Source organism: Anas platyrhynchos, chromosome 4 (assembly GCF_047663525.1).
Source record: "Anas platyrhynchos isolate ZD024472 breed Pekin duck chromosome 4, IASCAAS_PekinDuck_T2T, whole genome shotgun sequence".
NCBI classification, from domain to species: domain Eukaryota; kingdom Metazoa; phylum Chordata; class Aves; order Anseriformes; family Anatidae; genus Anas; species Anas platyrhynchos.
The window spans coordinates 78,416,303-78,431,758 of NC_092590.1; positions in this window are offsets into that span (position 1 = coordinate 78,416,303).

Genomic DNA, 15,456 nt, shown 5'->3' on the forward strand with positions numbered 1-15,456 from the left:
GCAGCTAAAGGAGGAAAATCCCACGGGCTCCAGACAGGCTGATCTGACAGCTCCGCTTTCCTGCAACCTCAGCCAACCTCATCAAGGAAGGAGGTGAAGAGGTAAACCAAGGTGAAGGCAAGAAGGGACAGAGACAGAAGGAAATAAATGCTCAGACGTAGCTGCTGAGAAGTATCTGTCTTCCCTGCCTTGATGAAAACGGGGAGGAAAAAAAATTCCCGGCTTGTGGTTGCTTGTGGGTTTGGGATTCAGCTCCTTGGAGAACTGCAGCAAAGGGCAACAAGGAAGAAAACCTTGGTGATAACTGAATTCTGCGTCTGGGTGGAGGCTGGAGGCTGCTGGCGAAGGCAAAACCTTCCCAAGCAACCTTCCCAAGAGCAGTGGAGGGCCAGATAAAGGTGGCCCTGACGTCCCTTCATCTTCACTGGCTCCTGACCCAGGTTGGAGGTAGGCGTCCACCCTCGAGCTGCCCCAAATGGGAATGAGCGAAGCATTTTTGCCTGGGGACACCCACAAAGGCCACCCAGCATCTCACCTCTCGGGTGCTTGGGATCCTCCAAGCTGTGCCCTGCTGGTATTTATGTGTGGCCAATTTGCCTTCGCTTCTCTATCAGCTCCTGTTCTTCACCAGAGAAATCTCGTTCCCTTCCCACCTGGGCTTTTCCCTGCCCAGCACAGCCCAGCAGCTCCCTGTGTTTGTTCCTCTCCACTTTCTTGCTGCATTTCCCATCCCTATTCCAACCCAACCCTCTCCTCCTTCTACAGGGTGAACCAAAAATGTGTGCGCACCAAAGGGGTGCCCAGGACGGGAAGGCGCAGGGGCATCAAAAAGTATCCCCAGACACCATGGTCCCCAAAATTGCTTTGTTGCAAGCAGTGAGCAGCACATCCAGGTCCTTCCCTTGGCTGGTCCCTCAGATCTGAAGGGCTTTGCACCAGCAGATGCCACCCTTCTGCCTTCGCGCTGCTCCCTGAGCCTGTGCAGCTCTCCCCAACCGGCATCGCCACCGTCCCTGCTGGTGCTGCGGTGCTGAGGGCTTGCCAGATTTCTCCTGGCATGGGTCAAAGGCAGCTCTGGCAGGATGGAGATCTCCAGAGGTGGATGAGAGAAAGCGTCCAGCTTTGGGAGCCTTCCTCCAACCTCTGAGAGTGGGCAGGGGGTGGGCAGGGGGACCCCCAGGACTTGGTGCTTGCAGGGTGGCGAGCTTAAAAGGCAAAGAGGAGGAGAAAATTTGGTAGGAGCTGCTGGCATCCCGTGCCTGGAGAGTGCAAGAGGATGCGGAGTAGAGGAATGGTCTGAGGAGGGAGAGGAGCAGACAGCCCGGGTGGTAGTGGGGGAGCAGCCTGGGGAGGGGCTGAACCTCTCCTGGCAGGGGAATGGGCGAGGGCCAGGAGCACGAGCACCGAGCGTTACGGGCAGGGCAAGAAACGTGGGCAGGGAGAGGTGGGAGGTGGAGCAACCGGATTTGGGGTGTGAAACTGGGGCATGGGGTGAGTAACACGGCTTAGGAGACAAAGCTGAGAGAGGGGAAGGATGCTGAGGGCGGCTGGCAAAGAGGGCGAGGGTGTGGGAGCACCGTGTGGGACCGCTGAATGGAAGTGGGACTTTTTCTGCTTTCCTTCCCGGTGCACCCCAGGGTTTTGTCCGAGTGCCTGGTGGCGCATCCGCTCCCCAGGAGGGCCCAGGCAGCCTTCCTCCCGGTGACAGCCTCTTCATCTTCGCCGCGAGCCGGGATTATGAGGCCCACATGGCTTGGCGGCCCTGCTAATTGCATTCTGCGGGGCAGTAATTGAATGAGGGCTCACGAGAGCCATGGATCAAAGGCAGGCACCCATCAATATCTGCCTGCCCCACAATCCGATTAGCGGGGAGAAGGCATCAATCACGCCTGCCCCTCCCTGACCCAGCAATACTTAATGCAGGTACGGCGCCCGGGCCAGCGTCGGGGAAATCGGATTTGCTCACGAAAGGTTGAGCAACGCCGTGGATGAAAAATTAGTGCGAGGCCGAGGCTCCTCGGCGGTCATTCATCTCCGCGCCACGCGCCGTGGGACGACGGAGGGGCTGCCCGAGCCGGGTTTTGGGAGATGATCGCTCAACGTCACCGAGACGTGTGAAGTGTTAAAGACCCCCCGGCGGGGCACGGGGCGGTCGTTTGTATTCATTAGCCGCCCCCGCTGCAGATGTGGGTTTGCTCTTGGAGGGGGCGCGGGGACGTGCGCTCGCCGCCCGCGTCCTCGCCTGCAGCCCTGGGTGGCGTGGTGGGACCCGGCTGCTTCTCCTTTGGTGGCCTGGGTATTTGTTGCATGGGGTTTTTGTCTGCTGAAGGTGATCCTGGTCCCTCTCCAGGCCCTCTCTTGCAACAAACCCACGCCGCTGGGATCATGTAGGGGATGCTCTGCGCCCCCCTCCAACCGTTTGAAGCTCTGCTGATATTTCTCCATCACGAGGTGCAAAAGCCCTGGATAAATGTGGCACTTCACTCTTTCCCCTGAAAATCTTTATCTCCAAGCTTTCACCCAGCCCTATCAGCCTCTTTACAAGCCAAAGACATTTTTTTTATTTTTTTTTTCCAGGGCAGAGCCTGGTGGCTGGCTAGTTTCTGGGTATGTTTCTGTGCCCATCTATCCAAGAAGGGAAAGGAAACAGCCCCCGGGCTGTCATATTTGGGTGTATCACCCCTACCTCCCTGTCTTAGGCTCTTCCACTTCCCCACAACATCAGGATTCAAATTAGAAGAAACCCACCGAGGAGGAGACCAAGAAATCCTTCGTGTCCTTCACATTGCCCAGGGATGGAGCCCCCCACGTGTGCTGGCTGTGGCTCCTGCGGCTCCCCCACCCGAAGCTGCAGCTTCTCCTGCTCACTGCAGCAAAACCTTTGGGGCTTTTTGAGGCCATGAAGTTTGCTTTGTAAGGGGGAAGATCACTGGGAACCTAATATTTATTCCCCAAATGCGCTTTTTGTAATAAAACTCTGCTGTACAATGGGCTGTCCTGGCATTCCCCAGGGGTTGAGAGCTGAGCATAACTTTCTTCTTCTGTGTCCTTACCTGGCTTCTGGGAACCCTTTGGATATTTCATGGGGAGAATATTTTGTTCATCTCAGAGCAAGTGGCAGAGGGAGGGATGTCAACAGCGTTTACAAGCAGGAGATTGCAGCAGCACAGCGGGGTTTTGGGGTGTTCGTGCTGTCAGCAGCCCGTGGCACCCAGAAGTGGTGCCAGCAGCATCACGTCCCGGTGCCCTTCACTGCCCCTGGGAACCAGCAGCTTCTTTGGCATCACCCAGGAGAAGACAACTCTGCTCTCAGCTCAGTGGATGGGGTTGCAAAGCCAGCTCATTCCTCAGTGCAGGCTGCTCCACACCTAGCTCCTGGCATCATTCCCTGCACATCCCAGCATGGAGAGCTCCGTGGTGCCCTGCGCAGGGAAAAAATCCTCTCCAAGAAGTGGTCGTGAGGACGGTTCTGCATGCCCAGAGCCCAGGAGAGGCGAAGTCGCAGCTTTCCTGCCCAGCTCCGGTGTTCCCTGATGTCAGGAGATGTTTGTGAGCTTTTTCTGCAGCCCAGGACTCGTGTGCACGTGTGGTGGCACGCAGGGGTTGATGTGTATCTTGCCGGGGTTTGGCCCCGGGGCATTGGAAGGAGCGCACAAGGAGCGCGGGCTTCACCGAAAAGCCAGCCTGGCTTTGGACACCGAGCACAGAATATGTTGGGGCTGGCCTTTTGGGGTTACTGGTGCAAGATCTCCCCACCACCAGCTTTGACTCCAGACCAAACCCTTCGTCCTAACCCAGGAAAACATCTCACACCTGCTCGAGCGCTTTCAAGCCTCTGGGATGCTTTCCCAGCTAGGGCTGCAGCAAGGGCCCCCGGGGCTACGTCTATCCCAGCAAATTAAACAGTTCCAGGCTTCAGACACCAATTATCCTCTCTGTTAAATTATTAGCGCTCGCCCAGGTAATTCTCAGGCACGGCTCGGGAGTTTGCGTGGCCCCGAACCCTTCCCACCAGGCGGGTTGGATGCGGCTGCCCTGCTCTGGCAAGGAGGGGAGGGTAATTCAGTGGGCAAAGGCTTGTCCCTGCCCCATGGCCTCGGGGCTGGAGGACAGAGCCGGGCACGTCGGGCACGCCGCTGCAGCTGGAGCCTCCGTGCGTGGTCAGCCAGGCTCTCCTTCACAGCTCCCATCTCGAGTCTGGCTGCTCACCAAGCATGCCGCCGTGAATACCTGAGTGATGGTACTTAATTATAATTGCAAGCATTCGTATGAATTAACAGTAGCATTTTTGTTGTTGTTGTTGTTTTTTGACCAAGATGCTGATTTTTAATGGGTTTGGCCGGGTCTGCAGCAGCTGGTGTTGTCGCAGGGAATGGACCAGCTCCTGGCAGCCAGGACACAAGGAGCCCTTCCCCTTCTACCTGCTGCCGAGATCCTCTTGACCCCCTGGGAAGCTGCTTCCCCTCTGAAAATGCATCCTCTGCATCTATGAACTGGCACCAGGGGAGTCTCCGTGGCCACCAAAAGCCACCCGAGATGCCCATTCCTCCTCTCCTAGACCTGGTGCTTCCCTGGCCCCTCTGCTCTCCTGGCTGCCGGGGAGGTGGGCGAGATGTGCCCATGAGATTTCCACGAGGAACTGTCCTGGCATTCGGGGGACTGCCTCCTGCTCTGCTTTTTGGCTTACTCTGATTGTCTGCTTTTCTTTCACTCAATCTAGTGAACGATTTTTTTTTTTTAATTTATTTTCTTCCCCAAGAACTACTAGAAAGCAGTCAGTCCTTAACCCTGGAGTCACCCCGACGCCGTGTCGAACACGGCGGCGCCTGAAGCCCATCTCGCACCTTCTCGGACACACCTCAGTTGCTTGGCTCCCTTCTAAATATTTCTTCACCGCCGCTCTCCCCACCCTGCTGGGTGCACCCACGGAAAGCTGAGCCCCATCTGCCATGCCCCAGCAGGACCGAGGGGACCTGGTGCTGAAGGAAACCGTTTTTCCTTGCCCAAAAACTTTTCCTTCGTAGAAAGAAGTTGCAAAGGAAGGTGTGAGCTTGATGCTGGTACCCGGTCCCCCTCTCCAGCTCCGTACCATTGAGATCTCCGGCCCCAAATCTGCTGGAAGGACGCAGGGTGGTTGGAGACAACCCGGAGCTGGGCTGCGAGAGAGACCAGAGGGCTGGGAGCCACAGCCAAGGGAGGCAGATCAAAAGGCTCGCAGTTGTTTAGTTTAGGAAAACTTTGTAAGAGCCGACAAATATGTAACAGGCTTCTGCGGAGGGGAAGGGAATGAGCTGTTCTCCGTGCTCACCAGGAACAGGACAGGAGGTAATTGGCTTAAATTACATCCAGAGAGGTTGAAGGAACATTTTTCTACGGTGAGGACAGGCTTTTGTGCGGGGGGCTGCGGCGAGGCCACGTCTCCATCCCTGGAGGTTTGGGATGAGGGAGGACCAGGGTTTGTCGTCAGCGTTGGGGCTGGAGCGGGTCCTGCATGGGGACCCCTGTGTGGATCCAGGGTCAGCAAGGGCTGGGAGCCACGCTTGTGAACACTGCTTCCAGGGGTTTATTTCTTGCTTAAACCCAGAGCTTTGCAATGATCCAGCTGGGAACAGGGCTTCCTAAAGCAGTTTTGCTGCTGCAGGCAAAGGAATGTCATCACCCCCTCTTCCCTCAGGTCTCCCCCGTCACACATTTTTCTTTCCCAATGCTAGGAACTAAGCATTTTACTGCAACCCTCGTGAAATCTGCAGCAGCTTGGGTGAGATCACCTCTGAGGGCCTTCCAGCCTTATCCCCCTGATATAAATGAGGGTTTCTCCTGTCCCTGGCAAATAGGTTGCAGCTGGGCACCAGGTGAGATTCATCTCCCTACACCTTAATTTAGAGGTGAAATTCAGCTGCAGACATCTCAGAGGCCAATGTCAGCTTTAAAAACCTAGGGAGTCCTTGATCTTTGGCTGCTGTTCCAGGAGGATGTGATCCTCAGGGGGTGCTGAGCTCCTTCTACTGGCTCTGTGTGGACCTCTCGGACACTTGGAAGTTGGGTCTGGGTCACTGAGACTTGCCTTAAAGATCTCATCTGTGCCCTCAAAGCAATGGAGAGCTTCCAGCTGAACTTGTAGGTGTCCTCTTTGGCACGGGCTGAAGATCTTCGTAGTCTGAAATATCCCTGGAGGTACAACGAGGAGGAATCTGCTCTTCTCTGCTGCACTGCCTAGGGGTGTGCTTGCTCCTAAGGCAGCAGAAATTGAGCACGGAACCTGGAGATCCCTCCCTGGTGTTATGTGGCACATGGAGAGCCACCACGAGGCTCGTAGGCTTCCAGAGCAAGGTGGAGCAACGCTGGCACGGAGAGGTGCACTGGGCTCGGGGAGGCTGCTGGGGTTACCAGCGTGCTTGTGAACACGGGGCTGAAGGTCAGCCTTGGTCAGAGAGCTGCTCCCAGCTCTTTATGCATTGTCTACAAAGCAAATGCCTTGTTCAAACATGCTCCTCCATGGGCAAACAGGAAAAGAAAGGCAACAACATCATGCTGCGTGGGTCTGGGAGCGGAGAGCTGCGACGGCTGCGCGGAGCTGGGCTGGGAGGGCAGGCGGAAAACAAGGGCAGACCTGCAGTGGTGGCAATAGCTACGTGATCTTTTATCTCTGTGTGCCATCCCTCCTTCCTCGTGCAGCTGCAAAACCCCTTGTTTCTACACCAAGAGCCTGAGGAGCGTCCTCTCTGCAGGACTCTGTAAAGCAGGGACGCGCTGGAGCCAGCTCCGATTGCCAGGTGGATGAGCTGAGAGAGGGGAGGGTGGTGGCAAAAACCCATTTCTGAAGCCCTGGTGGGGCTGTGAGCAGAGCCTGACACTTCTTCTTCCGTGTGAGCCTTTCTGTGGGTCTGGGATACAGCGAGCTTCAAGCAAAGCCCTGGCTGAGGATGGCTTAACGATGTCAGCCAGACAATTAGGCAGAAAAGGCAGAACGGTGAGCCAGGAAGGACAGATGCGATAATGTTCCCCTGGAGCAGTGGCTGGTCCTGGGGGCACCCAGCTGTACCCAGGCAGTATGAAAGGGGTCACCCTTCCCAGGCTTGTGCTTCGTGCGGGGCTTTGGACCACCCGGAGTGACAAGGGACAAAAAAAATTGAGTTGAGCACTCCCCAAACTGATGAAAACCAATCAATTCTCTCACTGCTCTTGGGAAGTTGATGTCTGTGCTATGAGGACCCTGAATCCTGCTTTCTCATCTAAATGTGGGGTTCTTTCACCCATCTGTAGATCCCTGGTGTCTTTCTAGAGCTGAAGGACAAGAGCAGACTGGATCTCTTCCTGGTGACTGTGCTGGGGCACGGGTACTGCAGTCCCCTCTCACCCCTTCACCCTTTGCCTTCTTCTTTAAGAAGCCACCTGCCTCTGCAAATAAAAAACACGAGGGGATTGAGGACAGACATCACAGAGACAGAGAGAAGGGAGCTGTGTCTCGATGTCTGCTTTCTCAGGCCAGTCCCTTGATCATCGGGCTCTTCACCAGGTCGCAGTGCTGAAATGGATTTCCAGTGAACACATAGACACTGGGCGAAAATTATAGAGGTGGGAGATACCTGATGGAAGAGGCGATATCTTTGTAGGCACCGCAGTCTGGCTCTGGACCTCCATCCCCAAGGATGTCTTGAGACCTTAAACCCAGAGACATTGAGGATCAGGAAGCATCAAGCCACGGAAAATATCTTAAAGTTCAACCTTTTGAACAAAAGGTAGTGCAAAAAGGTAGGATAAGTTTGGTGTCTGATGACTCTTAAAGGCATGCAAGGTATCACAAACTTTACAGAAGTCAAAGCAGTGACACTGGCTTGTGCCTGCTGACTCTCCAGGCAGGAGTTTGGATTAATGTCCACGTTATCCCATGCCCTTGCCTAAAAGCATCAAGCCAGCATCCATCCAGAGATGGATGAGATGGTAAATGGTGGGTGAGACGTAAAAAATGGTGATGTTGCCTCAGCAAGTCAATGATGTGTTTGCTTGGGAAGCTGTGAGCACCGTCAGTCATCTTTCTCTTAGAAATAAGCTACGGGAATCAGAAAAGGGAGATAAAAGGGCTGTGTGGTCTCCTTTGGGGGAGAAATCAAGGTTGAGAAGAGAGAAACAGGAGTGCGGCATTGAAGAAAAAAAAAAAAAAAAAGATGTACAAAAGATAAAGGGTTTAGTGAAGGGGTATTTGGGACTTGTAAGAATGGAAGGAGGCTCCAAGAAAGGAAGAGGTGAAGAAATTTCCAGGATGACAAAGAAATTTGGTTATTTTTCAAAGTATAAGTGGGGAGTGGTGCTGCTGGAAGCCACCACAGCTCACAATTGTCTCAGGGCTCAGAGAAGAACTGGGTGTCTCTTGGGGGGAGCAGGGACAGAGCTGGCAGAGCTGCTGGTGACTTTCAGAAGGGTTTTGGAGAGCTGCTGGTGGGTTTCAGAAAGAGCACAAAGCCCAAACCCGAGGTCCCTGCTCGCTCTGTAGGTGACCATCAGGACTTGGCTTCCAGGAGCATCCTTCATGGGAGATGGCAGCAGACTGTCTGGTGACAGTCGGGTGACATCCCCGAGCCCGGCAGCATTTAGCTTCTCTCCTCAGCACCCCAGCAAGGTTTTCAGAGGATCCTGAAGGACCTGAGCGTGTCCGTAAGAGGAAAGTTTGGGCAGAGCAGGGTGCATGTGAAGTGCCTCTCCCAAAATGATGCCCCTCTTCCAAAGAGGGCCTCTGAAAGGCTGCCTGTGGGTGGCTACCTGGAGGCTGGCGATGGGGCTGAGCTCTCAAACCAGAAGTCCAAGAGCACATCACCTCCTGCCTGTCTCATGGGGTTCACCTCCTCTTTCACCTGGCCCCAACGGCGTTTCCTTCACCCTCCCCTCCCTGCCCGCTGCTCCCCGGGACCTCAACCTCTGCGAGGGGGCAGAGGTGGGGAAAGTCCCCCCGTGGCCAAAGTCCCCTCGGTTTTCCCCTCTCTCAGGGCACAGACCATGGTGTGAAAGCTTCCCCCACGGCCCCGAGGGGCTCTCCAGCCCGCCCGCGGCTGGGCGAGCACACGGGGAAGCCGGGGAGAGGAACAGTAGCTTTTTCTCTTCCCGGCGACGCCGACGTGGTGATCAGAGGAGCTGGCCAGAGTCCTAATGAAGATAAATGAATATCCCCTCTCCTCCGCTCCTCCGGCTTTTATTGATGGGCTGCGGGGTGAAAGGCGAGAGCCTGAATGTTCATTTAAGCAGACGTCACGAGTTTCTTTGGAGGGGAAGGTGTAAGAAAAACCGCCTTGTGCTTGAAAGTTACTCCAAGATGAGCACGCTCGGCTTTACAAGCCTTTCTCCATTCCTTCCCCATCCATCACTTCCCGGGAGCCCTTTGTAAATGCAAATTGCACTTTGATAGAAATAATGCACTGAGCCTCTATTAGTGTCTGTGTAATGGAGAGGGCTATTTTAATGCAATCATTCTTCGGGGAAGCTCCTCTGTGCCTTATTTTAGGCTGTGTATCAAAAACCAATCTGAAAACCCGCTCCTCCCCTGCTCCCTCCCGGCTCTGCCCTTCGCAGGCGCTGGGAGACTTTCCATTTGGGGCTGGGGATTCGTGGGGCAGCCGGGGCGTTTTGCCATGTGGATGAGAGCTCGGGTGGACAGCCCAGCCCCAGGACACGGCTGGGACACCGGGGCCCCAAGCTGGTGGCAGGGATGGTGACGATGGGACAACCTGCATCCCGCACCCCGTGTGGGATGGGGAGAACCAGCTCAAATTTTAGGGGTAGGATCCGTCTCATCCCCCAGAGCTGCCTTATCCCCAGCACTCGTGGTGGGATGAGGATGATTTGGGTGATTTGGGTGATTTGCAGAGCAGCCCCTGCCACCCCGATGCGTTTCTGTGCTCTGCAAACCGATTTTCTCACGTCCCAGGCTGATCTCTCCCTCCCAGGATGTGGAGCAGCAGCTCCAGCACTGAAATCAGTTTAAGCTGCTTAAAAAAAAAATAATAAAAAAATAAAAGAAAAGAACGTTTTTAAAGCATTGAGATCCCCCTCCACGCACACACACTTTGGGAGGTCAGAACAAAACTGCTTTGAACTGTTTAAAAACAAATCTGAGTCTTCATTCATCTTCATTAATGAGATATTTAACCAGTTCCTTTTAATAACTTCTTGGTGCATATGCCAAATGAAAGAAAAAAAAAAAAAAGAAAAGAAAAAAGAAAAGAAAAAACACAACAAAACAACAGCACACAACAAACATACTTTGGAGTCATTTTCTGCTTTAAAGGCCATTATTTCGGGTGCATTTTCTCCTTATGCTCCTAAATGTTGGTTTTTCCCCCCCCTTGCAGTGGTGTAGGGTCCTTCTCACACCCTCCACATTCACCACGATGGGCTTGTGCCAGGGGCTGACCGCAGGGCAGGGCAGGGAGCTGGCTTTTGCCATCACCCTGGGACATCCACAGAGCTGCCGGCAGGGTAGGAAAACCCCGTTGAGGTTTGGCTCTTGGGATCAGGTCCTCTGCCTCCTCCTACCTGCTCCGTGTGGATGGCTGGGTGCTGGATTTTCTCTCCTTACTGAAAATCAGAGATCATCCACAGTGTGGATTTGAAGGCCTTTCCCAAAGGACAGCTCCAAGATGTGCTCCTCCAGCACCTTCCCAGAGGAGACGAAATACCGTGCATCGGTCTCAGCCCCGAGCGCACCGCAGAGCGGCTCTTCTGAACTCCGGGGTGGGGAGAGCCACTTTTTGGGGGTCCTCGACTCACAGCAAGAAAGATAGAGGGAGGGGAAACTCCTTTCATAAATCACACAACAAAGGGAGGAAACATAGAAAGCAGAGGGGATGCTTTCCAGTTTCTCGAGGAGCAGAAGAGGGATGGGGAAGGCAGCGTCGTTAAAGCGAAATCCCCGACTGGAATGACAAAAGGAAAAGAAATTAAAGCCAGATTTGTTCCCCTGGGCTGGAGGAAGGAGGATCCCTTTTGGTTTGTTCCTTCTTTCTTATTTCCTTTAAAGACAGGAGATCAATTGCGGGCCTTAATGAGAACCGTCTAGAGCGAGAGGTGGACAATGCGAAGCGGAGGACGTCCCGGAGCCCTGGATTTTTTGCCACAGCTGCGAGCATCGGATCCATCCCTCCATCCCCATCCCTCCTAGCCCACCTCGGGGCCGTGGATTTGAGCAGCGTGAGCATCTCATGGTGCTGGGGGCTGCCGGTGGCTCTCCTGGTACCTCGTCCTAGGGGTCACCGTGTCCATGGGTTTCCTCTGCACACCCAATTTGGGAGCCAGGGGTACAGACACAAGGTGCTTGGAGAATTGGGGTCCATCGGGGCTGCCGTGGTGGTGACAGCCCCGTTGAGCTGCCTGCAGCATCACTCACCCACCATCTGTCCTCCTTTTGGGCATCCCCACATTTTTGTTGCTGTGATGCTGCACCGGGTTATCCCCATGCCCAGGAGCTAAGGAGAACTCACGGGGATGCTACCGGGATGTCCCCATGGGGTGCTCCTCCTGGGGAGGCCATCCCAAAAAGCATCTCCTGGAGCCCCACGATGGAGATGGGGGATGCCCGCAGGGTGCACGTGCAACAAACTGCCCTTTGCATGATAATCTCATGCCAAAAAGCTCCATCTCCCCTAGGTTTTAAACCCCATCACCCATTGGAACGGTGCAAGGGGAGAATTAAATCCCCGATCATTTTCCCCCAGGAATGGCCACCCAGCTCCACGGGAACTGGGAGCGGGGACACGGCCATGCAGAGGCATCCCAGGGGATGCATCCTCTTTCAGGGCAAATCATTGTCCCTGTCACTCGATCGGTGTCAGGCCCAGCAGCATCCCTGGAGCTTCAGCAGCAGAGAGGGAGCTTTCGGGGCAGGTGAGGACGGCGAGGCACGGAGCAGGGCTGCGGGAACAGCGCTGAGCTCCTCGGCTGGGGACCTCTAATGAATGCAAATGAGCTTTTAGCTGCTGGGTCACTCGGCGGGGTTTTGTGCAAAGGTTTTGTGCTCCTAACCGTGACTGTTCACGTGCCCGGCGTGAATGGAGAGGGGCACGGCGGGGGCGGGAGGGCTGCGCAGGTGCCCGCTCGCACCGAAATGCTAACAGCTTCCTCCCTGTGCTGCCTGCCAGCTCCTGAGACCTGATACGGTTTCACCCTCCAAAAGCCCTGTGCAAAGGTTTTTTTTTCCGGGGCCTCGTCACCCTGGATGCTTCGTACCTGCTCACAGCTTCGCTCGCTGGCATGCGAGCAGGAGGAGGGGAGAAAAAAGGAGGCAATGCCCCCCCTGCTCCTGAACCCCAAAGCCACCCGTCGGGGCACCCCCGCAGCTCCTGGGCACTGCTGAAGCTGCTGCTCTCTGTTGCATGGGTAAGTCCTCAGTATTTTATGCAGGAAAATCAGCTTTGCCTTCTCCAAAAAGCTGCATGTGGCTCAAAGTGGTTACGAATCGCTCTCCCTGATTTTTTAACTCAGAGCGTGGGTGGAATTTGGATTTCAGGCACATTTAAATTCTGCACGGCTAATAGGAACATCTCCCCGCAACTCAGCAATCCTAAATCCAGACGTGGGAAGCCCTTGGTTCAGAGGGAGGTGGCGATACCCTCAGAGCCAGCAATGCCCCACCTGGGCCACGAGTGATGCCCGATGTGGGTGGCAGTGGGGTCATCGCGGTCCCTTTCCATCCAGATCCATAGCAGCAGATTGAAAGATTCAGGTTGGTGCTGCCTAAAAGGTGATGGATTTTTGCAAGAAAATGAGCAGAGCTGCTCTCAACTTCACCCAGTGTGTCCCTGAGGGAAGTGGGAAACTTCCCCAGACCAGAAATAGGAGTTCTGGAAAGCTGCTCGCTTCCTCTTCCCCTGACATCAATCCTCTCACTGCTCCCTCTCCCTTTCTGTTCCTAGAGGATCAGAGGACAAAGTTGCCCCTTCCTCCTTTGCTGAAAAGCAGTGGGACGAAAATTAATTAATTCTGAGGGGGGAAAAAACCTGGTTTATGATTAATTTTTTCCTTTTGAAAAAAAATTGTCCATCGTCTCTTGTGCCTGACGGGGATGGTGTTATTTGGCTACACCAGATGCCTGGAGCTCCCCATCCTGCTTTTTGGTGCCACCTCTTGTGCCCAGGGCTGGGGGAGCTCCAGCTTTTGGGCTGTAGCACCATCCTGCACCCCTGCACATGCTTTGTGAGGGTTTTTACAAGGGCACCCTGGGTTTTCCCCCCAGGCACCCCCTTTGGTAGCACCATCAGTGACAGTGACCCTGCAGCGAAGGGGTGGCCCCATCCAGGGTCACTTCCCTTCATTTCAGGCTCCTTGGCCTGGAGAGATGCAAGTGCGGCAGGCAGGGAGCATGTGGGGTCAGGGAGAGGGTGTCCCTCACCCCAAGTGGGTGCCCAAAATGTTGGGTGCCCCAACCACCAGCACTTGTGCCCCAAACAGCCCAGCCACCTGGCTGTGGGTGAGTTCTGCGATTGGAGCTGGCTGCTGTCGCTAGCTTTTTGAGCAAAAGGGAATAAAATAAAGAAAATAAAAGGCACAGAGGGGTATTTTTCATTATTTTTATTTTATTTTATTTTATTTTATTTTTTTCTGGGGGCCCTTAGGATCACCTCGCCAGCAGCTCCAACATGGAGCTCTGGAGGGCACCGAGCCCTGCGCTTTGGCACTCGGGGAGACGACGAGTCCCACGCTGAACTTACTCTCGTTTGCGGGTTGATGTTTTTCATTTGGGTCTTGTTTTGTTTTCTTTCTCTTCTTTTTCACCACCCTCTTCCCCATTTTGCCCGGCAGGGCTCGGTAAGTGCCCAGGTGTGGCTGGATGGAGTGGGCAGCAGGACAGCGCCGTGGGGACGTGGCCGCGCGGCTCCAGCCCTGCGCTGCCCGATAGCAAGGTTCCCACCACTCTCCTCCTCCGTATTTTGTTTGACTCTTTTTCAAAGGGCTTTGAATGAGTTTGGGAGAGGGGGCAGCAGCAGCAGCAGCAGGGAAGGAGAAAGAGGAATCTGGTGAAAGCCCAGGCGAGCCGTGCAAGCGGCTTGTGAAATGCCCTTCACGTGCGCCCGGCGTTTCCATCCAGGAAGACGTGGGCTCGGGAAGAGGTTTCTGAGCAAACTTTAAATTCTTCCCACTCCGCTGCAGCAGCGCGTCCTTGAAGTTGCCTCTCCAGCAGTGTTTTGTATTAAAAGGTCTGGGATATAAATAGTTTTTTTTTTTTTTTTTTTTCAGCAGCATCTTCAAAGTCTCATCGCTTTAAAATATATACATGCACACATGTACCCCTCCCTCCTCCCGGCCGGTCCCTGTCTCGGATTACGCTGGCATTTTCTCTGGAGATGAATGGAGAGACTTCAACGTAGTTTATTTTCCTTCAGAGCAGGGTAAGATGTTTCTCGTTATGCCTTTTTAATTCTCTAAAAGGCTGCATGGCATGTAGAATAATAGTGGCTGTATTCTTGCAATGATGCAAAAATCCTTCGCAGCCCACCCTTTCTAGTAATTATCTGCCGCTCGCATAGAGCGAGGCCGGGGGAAAGCCAGATGGTTTTCAAACAGGGCTGAGATTTAGGAGGACGGTTGTGCTGGTAGCAGAACGAAGAGGAAGTTTTTAGGGAAAAAAAAAAAAAAAAGAATAAATACCATCAAGGACTGGCGGGGTTGTTTTTTGGAAAGGCGTCTGAACCAGATTTTTAGGGCAGAGATACTAGAAAGGAAGATAAAGTGGGAAACAACCCTGAAAGCGAGGAAGAAAAAAAAATAAAAGGGGAGGACACCCAGGAAAGGATCTCTCAGTAAAAAATTCAAACCGAGAAACATCGAGGAAAGGCCCTGGCTACCTGAGATGATTAACAACGTGCAGATAATGCTGCCAGCTTGCAGGGGACGACAGTCACATCCCCGTGTATTTGACCCAGCTCAAATCTTTCTATTTTTGCAAGCAGGCAGAGAAAACCTGCAAAATGCTCCTAAAAGAGCAACAGGAACCCAAACCTGCCTGTGTACAGCCCTGGAGCTGAGGGGCAGTGGGGTTCCCATAGGGATGCCTGTGGGGGCTTGGGATTTGGGATGCTTCCCATTCAAGGGGCGATCGGTTTAGAAGAGGGGAGGCAGGAACGGGACAGCTTCAGCCGGGAGAAAGGGGCAGGGAGGGGTGGAAAATGCTGCCGAGATGCAGGGCTGCACCTGCGAGCAGAAATTCGGGCATGGATGGACAAACGAGACACAAACGGAGCGGGACACCACGCTTCTCCCTTCATAGTATGTAAAAGAGGAGTTTGATTTTTTATTATGTATATATTTTTTTTGTGTTTGTATCTCTGTAGCCACCATCTATAATAAAGCCTGGAGCCGGCCCAAGCTGTGTGCCTTTTCCTTGGGAGACCACGTACGCACAAAAAGGGGAATATCAAAATGATCTCGCTTCTGTCTCTCCCCGGTCTCGTACGGAACAAAGGGCGGATGGGA